The sequence below is a fragment of the Drosophila ananassae genome, chromosome XL (assembly GCF_017639315.1).
Source record: "Drosophila ananassae strain 14024-0371.13 chromosome XL, ASM1763931v2, whole genome shotgun sequence".
In the NCBI taxonomy this organism is placed as follows: domain Eukaryota; kingdom Metazoa; phylum Arthropoda; class Insecta; order Diptera; family Drosophilidae; genus Drosophila; species Drosophila ananassae.
Window position 1 is genome coordinate 6426731 of NC_057931.1, and position 17193 is coordinate 6443923.

At 37.7% G+C, this 17193-nt stretch overlaps 1 long non-coding RNA gene across 1 annotated transcript; it reads left to right on the forward strand.

Annotated features, from left to right (window-relative positions):
* The first annotated feature begins 6887 nt into the window (after nt 1-6887).
* Nucleotides 6888-9909, forward strand: LOC123257537. Its single transcript, XR_006507631.1, has 3 exons — nt 6888-7224; nt 9141-9236; nt 9291-9909. It is a non-coding gene; the product is annotated as an uncharacterized LOC123257537 (long non-coding RNA).
* Nucleotides 9910-17193: the final 7284 nt, after the last annotated feature.

Genomic DNA, 17193 nt, shown 5'->3' on the forward strand with positions numbered 1-17193 from the left:
ACCATTATCCTGGCGGAGGGGCTGGCCGGGACGGGAACTTCAAATTGGATTTTCCGCCGTTTCCAATTTGATGATTTAAGACAAATGAATGGACATTTGTCCTGGCCAGAAACTTTGGGTTAAATGTAAATTCCTTTTTTTTTCTTATTCTATTTTTTTTTGGGGGAAAAGTTTCCGTTACGCTGACTTTTCAGTTGCCGTTCTGGCGTCCCGTTTCCGGTTTCGGTTCCCACTAACTTCATTTGCAAGCCCTCCCCAAGGATTCGGGACTTCCCCCTACCAGGACGTAACGCCTTCTGCGACTTAAATGAATTTGTTGGCATTTTTACGCAAATTTTCTTTTCTTGCTGGCTGTCGTTTAATTAATTTTTAGAGCCAGAGCCTCTGAATGGAACGGGAAAAATTGTGGAAATTGATTGTTGTTTGCCTTCGACTTGGAGAAATTAAATAAATTAGCGTTAAAAGGATTACGCGACCGGGGGCTCGCTCGCTGGTTAGGTTAGTCCTTGGGCGCCTTTCTGTTGTCCTCGTTTTTAGCCATAAATCATTCAACTTCCGTAACTAGCCGCCAGAAGTGGACAAATTACCTTCCTTTTTTTATTTTTGTTAAACCAAGGAAGATATGTACTTGGTTTTTAGGAAGAGGAGTTATTTCTTGACAAATTTTATAGAATTTTACAGATTATTTAAAAAATAACCTCAAAACCTCCAAAATCGATAACAATTCCTATTATTTTTCAGGAAAATAGCCTTGTAATTATAATTTTTTTTAGAAAATTATTTTGAATTGAATTTTAAAGACTGAAAAATAATTAAAAAATAATATAAAGAACAGTTTTCAATTTAAAAAAGCATTTTGCACCTGCCGCTGTACGTTTTTTTGCTTTTGTTTGACGTTGCCTACTTTTTGGGGCTCGTCCTTATTGTCCCTTGCTTTGTTGTCCGTCTTCTGGCTTTTACTTTCGTTCCGTTAATTTGGGTTGGTTGCTCCTGTCCGTGTACCGCGTACCGCGTACCGTGTACGTGAAATGAAATTGCAGATAATTTGCAAGTAGGCGGGAAAACAGAAACAAATTGCAGGCAAATTGCTTGAAAATAGAGGGCGGCCTGGAAAATGAAGGCGGCCATCCCACCATCCAGGTGGCCAGGTAGGTCGGGAGAAGGAGGAGCGAGGGGTTGAGGTGTTGTCCGACAGGACAATGCTGGTGTTTCATTATGTGGCATTGCGTGCAAATGGCTTTTTACATGAAAACACTTTAAAAAATATACTTTTTTGTTAAATTGGTTAAAATAAAATAGGAAATATTATTTATTTTAGCTATTAATTATGGAGGAAATTTTATTTTAAGCTTATATCTTATAAGCCTTAATTTTATTCTTTTTTCTCTCAGTGTACTAAATATTAAATGCCCGTAGGCAGGCAAGCTTTTTTCTTCAACAATTTAAAGTTTATTTTTTGTTTTTATGTCTTTTGTTTGGACTAACTAGAAATTTAGTCAAGGAATTCCAATAAAAAATATAAAAATTAAATGCTTATAACTTATGTATATCAAGTAGTTTTATCCCTAAAAATTAGTTAAAAAATTGTAGTCTTAGAAAAATAGAATTAACAGTAATCTTCATAGTTCATTAAACTCGAATCTAGTGACTGTTTTTCATGACTTTTTTTTAGGCGACACTGTCTTCAAGGTCATCGACAGGGCCATGGCCAGAACCAGAACCAGAGAGGCCAAGTCGGCACACATGAGGCCCCCATTGAGATTAATCGTTTTGTGATTCCCAATTGGGGCCACCAGCATATCATTCATTCTCAAGTGTCAAAAGTGGAAATCCACCAGATGTTGCCCAGCCCCCCTCTCTGCTAACCTATCTTTTTATTTCACTTTTTTATTATTTTTTTTTTGTTGAGACGAAATGTCAGCAAGTGAAATCTTAATGCAGATTTCAGACAAATTTCAGAAAAATTTCAGCCAAAGTAAAAACTCAAATAAATTCCAGCTTCCAGTCTGTGTGTGTGTGGGTGTGTGGGATTTTTTTTAGCCGCTTTTACTTATTTATTATTTCTTATTTTCTTTTTTTTTTTTAACAAACACGCACCACAACGTTTCGAGAAACCAAGTCAAAGTCCTGAACGACACATGTGAAGTGCCATGCAGTCGGGATATTGACAGGGGCGTAGGTGAGGTCCTTTTCAAGGACCAACAAGAGTTTTTACATTTTTCGATTTAAATTTTTATTTTCGATCATTATTAAGAGATTGCCGTCTGTCTGCTATTCCTTTCATATAAAATCTTAAATCTTACTTCTTTAAATCATAAAAATAATCAAAATATGATTTAAAACGCTTTAAAGTAGGCAACAAAAATTAGTCTTTAAAGCCAAAAACACTAGCAGTACCGGATATCGTACAGTTAAGTACAATTTTAGTAAATTGGAGGTTCTATATCATCCCTAGACTTTAGAATTATATAAATTTCTCCTTAAAAAATGTGTGATCCCCTTATCTACACCCCTGACCGCCTAGCTCCCTCCCCCAAAAGCACGTTTTAAATATAAATTTATATAAATGCTCACCCCCTTATCCCCTTTTTTGGCTTTTTCCCGGCTACGGGCTACGGGTTTTGATGTGTGTTTGTTTGCGTGCTAAATTTTATTTGACTTTGCATGACTTTCGAGTGTCTTTGAACCGCTGACGTCGGTGGTGCTCCAACACACACCTCCTCAAGCAGCCAGAACCACCACCACCACCACCTAAGGAGGGTGCCACCTAGGATAACCCCGGCAGGAGTTGCAAATCAATTGCAAATCGATTGAAGCTCCGGGCCAAGAAATCCACACAAGGCACCACAAACTAAAACAAAGAAAACAAGAAAATATGCAAGTCCCTTAACTTGAAAGTCTTTGCAAATAAGAAGCTAGCTTTGTGAATTTTATATTTGTTTGCGGAATAAAGTAGTTCATAAAAAGGACATTTGTGGCTTTGTTAGTTTTGTCCATAAAGAGTTGCATTTTTCAAGGATATTGTAATTATATTTCATACTTTTTTAGAATCTTAGAAATAAATACATTTAATTAAAAGCTATTAACAGAAAAAAGAAATACCCATTTAAAGGCAAAAATTGCAAATGAAATTTGAAACTCACACACATATATATTTAAAGGCATAAATTAGAAAATTGCGCAAATATTTTTACGAGCTGAAGAATTCGCCCTGGCTGTGTGGCTGTTAACTGGTCCCGGTCCCGGCTCTTAGCGGTTTAAACGCCCTCGATGGCCATGGAAATCTGGCCACAAATCACCCGAAGGACATCGGCATCTGCTGACAGTTTGAACTGCCAGAGCGGCAATTGGAAATTCCTTAAAGCGTCGCTGGGCTACTAGGGCCATAAAAAGTTGACTTGTCCCAGACCAGCTGGCCATTAAAACTCGGTCTTGGCCAAGAACCGATTAGGCAAATCGGTTATCCCAAGACTCCTAATACAAATACATATATATATATATATATATATATTTGTTTGATATCCTTGAGGCTTGGAGGAACATTGCAACTTTTTGCGGTCATGTCGTAGCTCTTGAATGGCGTTTAATTAGCAATATGTAATATTAATTGGACTAATTTCCCTGGCCCGACCGCTGTTGTTTCCTCGGCTGGAACATCCTTTTTTTTTGTATTTTGGTTGTGTGCTTTGTGGTCCTGCGAGCTTCACCCACATTTGATTTATGTGGCTTAGCCCGAAGGGATTCAATGGAAAACACAACAAAAAGTTCGCTAATGTTACGACTGGGAATTTATCCTGTTTTTGTTTTTAATGGCTTTTATATTTTTCTAATTTTGCATTATTGTTCAATAGTTGACAACTCTTTAGATTCAAATTATTTCAGGGCTAACTCTGCGTATACGTAATAAAAACTGTGCATGCAGTGCGTATACGTTATATTTTATTTCTGACCGGAGATGGAAAGTATATCCCGAAAAAGAAAGGAGTAATGGGGCGTGGCGACTTGTTGACATGCCAGACCCTCGGCCACACTTGAGGAATTTGCAAGGACGAACCGCAATCCTTTTTTTTTGTTTTTTTTTTTTATTTTCATTTGGCGCCCCACCCACATTATCATATTTTCATTAAGGAAAAAGGCAACGAATGGAAAAAACTATGCAGACCAGATTGCCAAATGGAAGTTGTGAAAATTGAAGGGGACGAACTCGAAGCAGTGATGGTTTTAAAACTTTAATTTAAAATTTAAGAGTTATATTTTAAATAATTTAAAAAAATATGAAGAGAAAGAAAGCGTTTTTAAACATTCTTAGAACATATTTTCTGAGCTTTTAAAGATTTTTATATGAATAATATATCATACATATTTTAATTTATAATATCTATCATATTTTTTAAATTTTATTTGAACTAATTTTTTTAAAAACTTGTCAAAAAACTGACAGTACTAAGTGGAAACTTTTTCTCTTCTGTCTCCTCCATTTCTGCCTCTGTTTTCGTTACTTTTTCTGCTGTTTTGCTTTGTGTTCTGTTTTTGTTTTGCTTTTCTGCCAAAAGTTTGTTAATTATTTTACAGCGCCCGAGGAAATTTACCTACAGCGTCCTTGGTCCTCTATACACTTGATATATTGCCCTACCTATACCCCACACACACACACACACTCATCTCTGCATGCATATATCCTTATACATATACCTTCTCGTGAAAAGATGATGAATGTACACACGAATCTTCGTCTGTACGCTGCGCTTTTGTTTATGTTTTGTGAGGCGTGCCAAGGAATAACCACCTTCCCTCCGGTGCTCCTCCTTTCCGCCTTTGCCCCCCATTCTCCGGCCTGAGTGTCTCTTTTTTATATTTTTCTAATACTCTTTCAAAAGGTATTCATATTTTTCTCAAAAGAATGTTTCTTATTTTCCTGCTATCCCCACTTGGCCACCTTGCGATAGCCATAACTCTGCCAATATATATCCGATCGGCAAAAAATGTACCATTCTGTAATCAGCGCATCAAGTACCTCCATTCCTTATTCAAAACATTCCTTAAATATAGTTTTCAAATTTTTCCAATTTTTCCAAGGGGTACCCCTATAAAATGGATGGTTTTCCGGCCATCCCCACTTGGCCCCCTTGCGATAGCCATAACTCTGCTAATATATATCCGATCGGCAAATAATGTACCATTCTGTAATCAGCGCATCAAGTACCCCCATTCCTTATTTAAATCCTTGCTAAAATATGGTTTTCAAATTTTTGTCAATTTTTCCAAGGGGTACCCCTATAAAATGTGGGGTTTTCCGGCTATCCCCACTCGGCCCCCTTGCGATAGCCATAACTCTGCTAATATACATCCGATCGGCAAAAAATCTACCATTCTGTAATCAGCGCATCAATTACCTTCATTCCTCATTCAAATCTTTCCTTAAATATCGTTTTTTAATTTTTTCAATTTTTCCAAGGGGTACCCCTATAAAATGGATGGTTTTCCGGCCAACCCCACTTGGCCCCCTTGCGATAGCCATAACTCTGCTAATATATATCCGATCGGCAAATAATGTACCATTCTGTAATCAGCGCATCAAGTACCTTCATTCCTTATTCAAATCCCTGCTTAAATATGGTTTTCAAATTTTTCCAATTTTTCCAAGGGGTACCCCTATAAAATTGAGTGTTTCTGGTTTTCTCCAGTTGGCCCCTTCCTATATTCTTTTTCTGAAAGCCTTTAAACTTTCATTTAAGCTTATTTAAGCCACTATCTGAAATATATCTCTAAGAGCATCCAAAATTCGACTTCCTGTGAAATCCTTGTTTAGTTTTTTGAGTCCTTTTTCTGTATTTGTGTTCTCTTTGGTCGTTTGTCATATGTCTCCGCACACACATGCAAATGAGGTCCTCTCGACAAAGGTCAAAGGTCCTGCGAATTAAGCTCTGCTCCTCTCGAAATGCCACAATGCGGTTAGCATACTGTCCACTGGCCCCACATCCCAGTCCAGCCCAGATTTTTTGCTCGTTTTTGTGTTTTGCGTGTTCTGGCCAAATCGCTTGTTTGATGAATCACCACGAAAATAGGTAATAATAGTGGGTTAATTTATGGTTTATATGCAAATTGGCAATACAAAGGCTGTGGCTTGTTGTTAGCCTCAGGGATGTGTCAGGTTTAGTGGCCAGAAAGGTGGTTTATATTCTTAAATTAAGAAATATTTTATTGCTTTTTAAGTTTAGATGCCTTTTATTAATAATTTATACTTTATTTTTCCCTTTTTTTAAGCAAGGAAAAATCTTGTAAAATATAACTAAAAAGATATTACCATAAAGAACTGCCAATGAGGCCAAACAAAAGGACGAAAACCCACTGGCTGGCGAACTCAATTAAATGAAAATTGAATGTTATCAGCGGAGTGCACACACGCAATGAACACGCCACACCTGATGTCCTGATGGTGTCCTGATGGCTGCCTCCCTGCCACGCACTCTCTTTTGCCAAAAAAAAAAAAAAAAACACACACCAACTGGCAAGGAAAAAATTCTTATGAAATATGGCCAAGAAATTGAAATTTATGTCTCTCACTTTTTTTTTATACATTTTTTGGTTGCCGCCTCAAAAAAAAAAAAATACATGAGCGTTTGATTTAAGGCTTTAGAGATACATATTCTCATTCGCATATCTGTCTATGTAGGGACGTGTATTTTTGCCATAAAATATAAACATTTTGAGAGGATTTCACACCTGATCGCATTGTGATCCCTTTTAAATTTCTCCTTCTCTTTATAATTTGTTTATTGATTTTTTATTTGGGTTGAATATTATTTTAACATATTTTATAATCATTCCCAAAACTAATATCTTTTCTTTGAGTAAGCCCCAGAAAGTAGGCTATGATTTATGGAAAATAATACTCAAAGCTTATAGTAGCACATGCAAATCACTTCACTCCTGCCTTGGTTATTTCCGGAATAATTCCATAAGTGCACACAAAGTACACAAATACGAAACATGAGTTCACCTTGAGTGGACATCTGCAGATGCAGCTCTAAATAAAATCGAATCCCTCAAAGAGCAAAAGATATGCTTTAAGCTGCTTTTTGTTGGCTCAATGAATGGAATGTTTGGGTTTGTGTATCAATTGAATCGATCGCCCGCCGACAGCTGACGATGCCATTCAAGATGGGATTTGCAAACTCGACAAATAAACGAACAAAAATGTTGCATGGATAATGAGGCACTAAGGTACATGTACATATGTATATTTTTCAGGTGCAAGTTGGTTGAAAAAGCTGTGCTTTATTATCAGTATTTTATATTAAAGAGTTTGAAGATTATGGTAGAATTTATATATTTCTTAAATAGTAATTCTGTCATCATAAGCTAGAAATTATTAGTTACAAGGATGTATAGTTATGGAAGGATATTACAGAAAGTTTTCTTCCAACTTCTATGATTTCTAATGCCATTAATTAATCAAAACCTACCAGTTGGTCCTTTGAACTTTTCTCTATTAATGTCTGTTAAAAAACCACTATATTGTTTATTAATTTTTATTAAAATATAGTACTTGAATTTTGAACCTCATTTAAATTCATGGATGTCGCCTGTTTACATTTTTCCATTGGATATGGTAATGAGGGGCCGGGGCCTGGCCGCTTTTCTCACTTGTTTTTTTATTCGCTTTTTTGTGTGGTTTATTATCTCCGCCTACTTTTTGATTTACTGCACCACCACGAATGTCCTTATTGTTGTTGTCCTTGTGGATGTTGCCACTGCCACAGTTGCTATGCATATTTTCTTGTTTTTTACGTGGTGCCCATAAAAAATGTATGTTCTAAAGAGACACAGTTTGAAATCAACTCAAGGATACCCTGGAATTAAAGGATATATATATAAGAATATGTTAGAATTTATTGTTAACTATAATTTATTTCTAAATAAATGTTTTAATAATTAAAAAACAAAAAAACAATTATTTCAAGTTAGTAATTCTTGAAGGATACCCTGAGATGCTTGTCTTTGGCAATGTCCTTGTTTTGAAGACACAATTGCTGTTGCTGCTGATAGGTTATGCTGTTCTTGGCCCTTTTTGGCTTTTGGGCGCATTTTAATTTGCATTTTTACAATTTCCCCAACAATCTTTTATGTTTTTATGCATTTTATATTCTCGTTATTATTGCCATTTGCCATTTTTCCTGCCAGTTTATTTGGCTTGTTCCCAGTACTGTTTGCCGCCGGCTCTGTTGCCATTTTCTTTATATTTTGAATTGGCCATTTTATGGCAGGGCAGGACCACTACCTCAGTTCTAGTTGGGCCTATAACCTATATGGTCTCTGCAATTTTTAGTTTAAATTTGAGAAAAAAACTAAACTTTATGTTTTACTTCAACTGGGGAAATACAATTTCCGATTTAATGGGTTTCTCAGAAAGGACGAAAAGGATTGCTGGGATTGCAGAGTGGTTTTCCTTCAGGGATATCCGGATAAAATGGCTAATCCAGCGATAAATATTCATTTTTATGTTTTGCCATTTCCAGCAGCAGTTTCTCTTGCCATTTGATGGAAGGATTTAATGGTCCCCTCATCGTCCACAGGATGCGGATGCCACAGGTTGCAAGGACAACTGGAGGGGACGGCAGTACTGACCATTAAAACATAGAGCCCCCTGATGGCCTCGCTGCCGAAAACCGCACTGTAAACGCTATAATTGCATTTTAAGTGGAAATGGCTCTCGAGATTTTTTGGCGGCATTTTCCCGCGCGTTTTCCGTCGCACTCGCGTTTCGTGTGCGGTTTTTGTCGCCCCGCAAAAAAAAAGAAACATTTTCACATTTTTTTGCATTTATTTGTGGTCTTTGCTTAACCGAGAACTGCTTTTAAAAATGATTTAAAAAGCGTTTTCGGGTTTGCAGCTGAAATCGATTGAGTCTGCGGTCCGAAATTGTTAATTTAAACAACTTTTCATCGACAGTCTCTGGAGATCTGCTTGATTTCCGTCATTAAATGCAGTTGAGGTCATAAAAATAGTTATTTTTTAATTAAAAAGAGGGAAATTTTAAAGAAAAATAGGCTTCAATGTTTATAGAAAATTCTCAATACTAAAATTATTCAATCTTCTATTTAAATGTTTCCTTTTCTCCAATTTTTGCCAACTCCAAGGATTTCTGTTCAAAGGATTTAATGTCCTGGACTTGATTGTGACATCCTGGACAAGAGGATGGCCGACTCGATGGCCACCAGGATGGCTGCCTGTTGGTAAGTAAATGAGTCACGCACACACGCCATGTCCTGACACATTTCGATGCACAGCCCCCCCTCGGATCCTGGCCAGCGTTAATGCAGTTTTTCCTGGCCCTCGTCCTGGAACAATGAGGCTGCCTCGCCTCGCCTCGGCTGCCGGCAAGTGGCAAGTGGAAATGGAGTGGCCTCCGGGGAGGCCAAAGAAGAGGACTGGGAGAGGGAGTGGTCGTGCCCCCACGTTGACGGGTAAATGAAATTACGGCCGCGCTGTCGCGTCAGAGGAGAAGGACAAATCCCTTTAAATAAATCCTGGCGTGAAAACAGAACAGAAAAAAAAAAACAGAAGCAAAAAAATACAGAAATGAAATGGGTTACAACCGAAAGCGAGAAAAGACGAAATGAAATTAAATTTAAATTAATTGCCATGATTTGTTAGGTGTGAGCGCGTTCAGACATTCCCACAAAAGGATATATGTATGTAGGCTGGCTGGCAGGACCCACCCGGAGTACATAAATCATAGGAGCAGCTTACAAAGGTTAATTAGGTTGCCCCGCCAAGGGGCCTTCTCATTCATTTCATTTCTTAAAAAGCGCGTTTTAAAGCCACTCCTAGGCACTTATCCTGGCGAGGATGTGAAGACTCCTTCTCAAACAAGGAGGGTGATATGATACCTGGTACTCTTACACTCCAAGCTCTTTCTTTCTATAAAGATGAAATTTATTTTTCAATTTAACTTTTTCAAAAGCTAAACTTAAAAATTCAGAAAAATACTACAGAATAAATAAAAATTTTGTTGCCTACTTTTGGGTGCTGCAGAACATGCCAGTAGGTTAGCAGATTATTAGGTATATATCTGCCCTAAAAATACATATTTTTAATGCAATTTTTAAGTTTTTTAAAAATCATTTTAAAGCCCTCGAAGAGTAAGCCGTTTACTTGGAAGCCTAAAACCCAAAATCCGCTAAATAAGTTGTTTAGATCCTGGCGCCGAGTTATTTGTTCGGCAACCTCAATATTTGCACCACCATGTCCTGTGCTCCGTGTTATCCTTTATCCTTTTCGCTCTCTCTCTCTCTCTCTCTCTCTCTCTCTCTCCATTTGACTTTGACTGTTGAGTCATCGACAAAAGGCAAATACACGAGTGCAAAGCAAATACATTTGCAGACGTGCCGCCGCAAAATATTTTCTCAACTCTAGAGAGTAGAGTTCTTCCCCCCCTCCCCCAAAAAAAAGGAAAAATCATACATCCTCCTAACCTCCCACCCTTTTCACTGGATTTTCCCCGCAACTGTTAGTCCTTTCACCCTCTCACCAAAAAAAAAAAAGTGTAAACTCAATTTACGTGATCGAATTTTTCGTTCGTGGCACTTTCCATGTAATCAGATTCACGGTGTGCTCTTATTCGATTTTCCCCCCAGCCTGTTTTCTGACAATGCCATGCCATGCCATGCCCTCCCCCCCTTTAAAATAGGGGGTGCTTCTTGGGCTCTTGACTCCCCAAAAAGGGGGGGGGGGGGGGGCGATGACTATTTTGGCAGCTAAACTATCTCAAAATGTGCTTAAGAAGTTTGTGATGCGATTTATTTGGACAAATTGCTGCTCTTGGCCAACGCCTTTGACACTGAATTCACTTTGTTGGCCCTCCGTTTTTGGCCATAAGTTGTGGCTGTTAACTGATAAATACCTGGGGCTGCCACAAATTGGTTTAGTCAAGTGAAAGTGTTGCAAATAAATAGAAAATGTAATAAATAGAGGATGAGCTGAGGAGATAAATTGAGAAACTGTTGGAAGGGTAGGAGTTTTTATTTATTTTAAAATTGAAATAAATATGATTAATATTAAAGGTAAGATAAAGGGAATCATAGACTTTTTTATTAAGAAGTCTACAACATTTGTTTATAAAATGTAATAGAATATGAATATTACAAAAATATTACTTCTAAACTACTTTATAAAATATTTAAAATAAGAACTGATAACATTTATTATTAAAATATTTATGTATAAATGTATTTATTTATTCTATGAATATTTATTTATTTAAGAAACTACATACTTAACCTCTAATGTTTCTTCTTAACCTCTAATGTTACAACTTTTAAAATAAAGTTTAAGGTTCTTATTAGCCTTCTCTCCTCTAAAGAAAAAAACAATAACATTTTGTGGCCTAGAGATCACAGTATCTGGCTTAAATAAACAATTTGTAGGCAATTCAACAGATAATTCCAGCCACACCAGGTTCAAGGGCTTTGTGAGTCGATTTCGGATTTCCCCGCCAGGACTCAGGACTCTGTTTTTGTCCATTTCCTGACTTTTACCGACTTTCCTTTTGCCCTCTTCTTTTTTTCCCTTATTGCTTTATTTTATTTTATTTTATTTTGTGTTTTTCCTGTTGAGGAGGTCAAGTTTTTGGCTTATTTATGGCGTGCATTATTTGCCCGTGAGGGTCAAAGGGCAGCCGTGGCCTCTTGCTCTTGTATTGTATTGTTTTATTGTTTGGCTTGCGGCGTCCTTTCATACCATTTTTATTATATTTATTTTCCTCTTCATAGAGAGAAACGGAGGGGCCGGGTGGCTCGCACGAAGAACAACCTGTTTCAGCGATTTTCGTGCGTGAAGAGCCCTCGAGGGCACACGGGGCGTATGAGTAATGCGTTGAGTAATGCTCCCTGCAGCCGGTTTGCTTGCCACATTTGTTGCCACTCGGTTGCCAGTCTGTGCCACTTACTTGCTCTTTCACCCCCTTGCCAACCACTCTCTCTCAACTCATCCAGTTCGCAGTTCCACAAATTGAATTTATTTTTTGGTATTCCCAGTTCCCAAAAATTCGGATTCGAATTTGGACTCCGATTGGTATTCAATTGGTTCGGGTTAGTTGTCTCTCAATGGGTCATTGACTCTGCCAGTACAGTGAGCATAGGCTACGATGAACTAAATGGCTTTTAAATTAAAGTTTTTAGTTTTAAAAATAGTAGAAAATTAAAAAAACAGCCCTAGATAGGCATATATCTTCAAAAAATCATCCTTTTAAAAAACTATCCTTTTTAAAAAGGATTTTTGTTTGAAAAAATAAACCCAAATAGCTCCAAAATCTGTTGCATAATTTTGCAATTTCTTTGTTATGGCCAGTGAGGCTTTAAAGTTAATTAAAATAATAAATGTTGCAATAAAATGTACAAGCAGAATATGAGAAAAGGACACTCACTGTCCTTGCTACAAAGCATATATAATATTTTAGTGTTTATTCCGCTCCGCTCCCTCTGACTCCCCTCGCTCTTAGTTCTTAGTTATAATTATAGTTTGTTATTTTTGGAGGGGGAGGTGGTCAGAGGAGGGAGAGTGCAGCTCATTTGTGGAGATCCTTTTCGTAATATCAACGCTCTGAATAATTTTAACTTTGACTTTGTCCGAGGGAACTTTAAGCCATGGCAGCTTAAAGTGTCTTGGTCCCTGGTCCCTGGTCCTGGACCGAGTCCTGCTTGGCCACCCAGCTAGCCTGGCTAATGAGCCATGAGCCAACAATACCCCCAAACACACACACACAGATACACTCTTATTCTGACACACACACACACTTGTAAAGACTTGCACCTCCCAGCCAGCAGCTTTTTAGAAACGAAATCACAGTTTTATGTTTTCTTTACACACACACACATACACACACAGTTACACACAGTTACACACACCCACTAGGAGGTAGAGGGGTGTGGTGTTATAGGGGGGGAGGGGAGGATGGTGTGTGTGCGTCTTGTACAGTAATAAAATATTTATGGCAGTTGGCTAAATCACCCAAAAGCAGACTCCCAACACAGAATCCAAGGATATGGAGATTGTGTGCCAGATTGGAGGGATTTTTAGTAGCTGTTAGTTGGAGGGGGAGGGGGCAGTGGCAGCGGCAGTGGCAGTGGCTGGGGAGTCTCAGCAGGAGGTGACCCCCTAACCTGGCCAACACTTTAAGCTTAAGATCATTCTGTATTGCCTTTAAAATCGATCAATTTTGTGGAAAAATATGGTTATTATTAAGGTCACTTGACATTTTTAAGCATTTTATAAGTAATTTTAAGATATATATCTTGGCTCTTATTCTTAAGCGGAGTATCTTAAAAGATTTGTAGATTCATCCTCTTTCAATCTGCATCAAAACTTTAGAGATACATTTCGAATCACATTTTTGAGAAATTTTAAACCAGAACCCTTTTAAAAATAGGAATCAGCTTGGGAAAGGACTCTTTAAACCATAAAGAAGGCTATATCTCGGGGCTATATCTATATTCAATCTAAGTCCTATTATCAAGCGGAGTATCTCAAAAGATTCATAGATTCATTCTCCATTAATCTGCATCAGAACCTTTAAGCCAACTTTTAAAATAGAAAATAAAAACTCTATTATTCATTTGAGATGAAAGAACCTTGGATGGGGAATACGAGTACAGAGTATGTCTGCCAAGTGGCAACTCAATTGACTTTAAAGTGACACCACCAAGGAAGGTGTCGGCGTACTCTCTCCGGGTGGTATGGATTGCTCCGGAGCTGGGACTGGGACGGTATCCGGCGGAGTGGCGGAGAGGACCAAGTTGATGGCAGCAGCTGCGCGACGTGATTCTTATTCCTGCCACCAGGCGGCACACAAGACGAATGCGCGATAAGCACCAGATGGGGCAGGATTGGCAGGAGGATGTTGCAGGATTTCCTAAGCCTTGGATCGGGATTATACACGTGAAGGAAAAATGGTGAGTAAATAAGGTAGTCTAAGAGTTATGTTAAGGATTGTAATTAAGAATTTGACAATCAAGACTTATAATATTATTTTATAAATAAGATAGCCATGATTTTCTCTCAGTGTCTGTTGAACGTATGCAGGAGCACATTATAGCTACTTACATATGCGATAAATCCGAGGAAGACAGCCAGGATGCCAGGATGCCACTTGGGCTTCTGTTACTCTTCTGCCAACTAAAGCCGTCAGAGCTGGCCAAAACGGTATTGGGCCAACTAGACCTCCTAAACGAGCCTTAAAAAAATTCTTAACTAAAAATGACATTAATTAATATTAGCTTATTTATTTATTTGGCTTGTTTTTAAAGTAAACTTTGTCTTGAAAATTGTTTAAGGCCAGTCTTTGTGCTACTTTGCAGCTGTGTGGGGCGCTCAGGCCAAGTCCCAATCGTTGCAACTTGCAGCCACCCCCTTGCCACGCCCACACCCCTGGTTGCCTCCTGGTAGGACCACCCCCACCCTATTTTCTGCCTGCTAATGCACAAGGACATTGCGACGCCGATGTCGAGGCTGGAGAAAAACGTTGTCCTGTTGACTTTAACAAAAATTTATGTTGTTTACTCAAGAATGAACGGACATGAAGATGAGCAGGGGTGGGGTAGGAAGAGGGGGGGCTACTGGGAGGGGGGGGGGGGTTAAGAGGGGAATGGGGTAAGGGGTGAGAGGCAGCAATGGTGTTGGAAGTGGCACAGCAGGCATAACTGCCAACACATACATTCATATAAAAAGATAGCAGTAGTCTTTCCATTAAGGGGATTTAATAAACTATATAAAGATTAAATTATGTTTTAGTTTAAATAATATATTTTAGTTTTAAAATATTAAGAGATCCATAACCTACCTACATACATATATTTTTATTTATTAGAAACTATTCTAATTAATAAATATATATTTTTAAAGGCAAGTGTTTTTATCATAGCCTCCAGGATAATGACAGGAAGAAGGCCTATATGATTGGGCCTCAGATCTCCAACATTTATTTATGTTTCCTTATATCCAATCTCCACTGTAATAAGCAAGAGCATATGAGATAAGAATGCCTGGCATTCTGCAATTCAAGATTCGCAAAATCAACTCAAAATGCCAGAGCCCTTGATGTATGCTTTTTTTTAAACACAAAAATAAATCCAATTTCTTGCACTCTCTTGTTGTTTCTCTTGTTGTTGCTGGTGTTTCTGCCGAAAAATCCAATAATCCTCGAACCAGAGGGGCCTCCATAATAGGTTTCATGTCAAATCTGTCGGTTAATGCCAAAAACGCTTATTGAATGATTTACGGGAGAGTGCGGTAGAGTTGGGGGCCTACTTTCTTTGGCCCCCCAAGGAAGGTGGCGCAAAGTTGGTCTTAAACTTCAATTAGCCAACAACTTTGCCCGGAAGTTTGTTGTAAGTGTATATGTGTGTGTCTGTGTGTGTGTTGGTTAAGCGCCTGAAAGCAGGCAACACGGCTTTAAGCCCAATCCTCAATTATGTTAATGCACCCAGAAGTGAAACGGCAGGAACAACAACGAAATTCAATTCCAACTTGGCTCGAAACTGTGTTGCCCGAAAATATTGGATTACTGACAATTAACAAGGAAAGCTTCTCAGAAGGGTAAGTGTGGAAAGTGATTTAATGAAATAATATCTAAATAATCCATTTTCAAGTCAAGGATAAACATAAATGCTTTTAAATTGTTAATAAAAGTTGAGGGCCTAGAGAGAGAAGACTAGATCGTTTCAAGTATTTAATTTTATTAAAATTAGTGTTGATTTTTATAAAATTATTATAAAAATAATCTTTTTAAAATGTAAATTTGTTTAATGCTTTTTTATTTAAATCATTTGGTCCTTCCAGCTAGACTACACTTATAGGGATATGTAACCTATTTTTTTAATATTTCGAAAATTAATTTCCCTTAAAAATAGACCACAGTCACTCCACACCACCACCCTTTTACCAAATATTTCACTTTCTTATGAATAATAATATTTTTTTTTGGCAAACATCCGATATGGGCTTGTGTCGATATTTGTGCCAGTCTGTAATAAAATTAATATGAAATTGGAAACCAGAACAAATATGAAAATCATTCTTTTGATGCGTTCTCCCCGCCATCCATCTGCCTTTCCCCAGTTTCTCTTTCTTGTGTCCTCAGTTTTTCCCAGCATTTTTTTTTGTTTCCATTTTTCAATTTTCACAAGGGGGACCTGGGCCCGGACCTGGACCTGGAGCTGGAGAGCCTGGCTGAGCCTGGAAAGCGGGGCCGAAACAGTGGCCGGCAACAAATTGCACAGCGGGCATAATAACATCAAGCATAATAAAGCAATTTAATGCTTGAGCAGCAACAATAACAAAATAAGAAGGATTGCTAAAAAAAAAAACGAGGGACAGGAGGATGCAGGACGTAATGGCGGAAAGGACAATGAAAATATTGGGGGGGGGGGGGCAGTGGGAGCTCCGAAGGACGACCAATCGCATTTGCCAGCTCAAGCATGAATTTCGACATGAATTCGCATCGAACGTGGATTGTTCAAAAAATAGGATAAATAATATATATATTTGTAGCAAGTACTTGGGTATATAGTTCTTTTGAGGAGGATCTACATATATTCTTAGTCAGCCTCGACATCTTGACCAATAAATTTCAATAAGCATAAAAGTATGCTTTATAATTTTAAAAGTAATCTAAAGAAGCTACTACCTGAAGCTGTAGAATTAAGGTATCTTCTAGACTAGATACTAAGATACTAAGATAATAGATAATAAATAAATATATATTTAGATCTAATAAGGATATATAGTTTGTATTTTTGCGTGGGAAATTCATATATCTTCCAATAATCCTAAAATTATACTACTCTGTAGCAGCATGTACCGGATATCATATAGCCTACAAGCCTTACTTCTCTCTCTAGATTAAAAGTGCATTAAAAAGTTAACTTAAACACCTTCAATTAATTTCCAAACATTTCCGATAACAAATCTCCCATAATAAATCAAAAACCAAGAAAAAAACAAACAAAACCAATTAATAAATGCCTTTTAAAGCCTTGCAAATACCTGTAAATAATAAATTACTCATACGCCACGTATTTATGGCCACAAAATCCTTTGTACTTTTCAGAGTATAATTATTTATTTATATCTTACCTATATTTTCTCCTTTTTTTTTTTTTCTTTTTTGAGTAAAGGAATGTCTGTGTAGAAAGC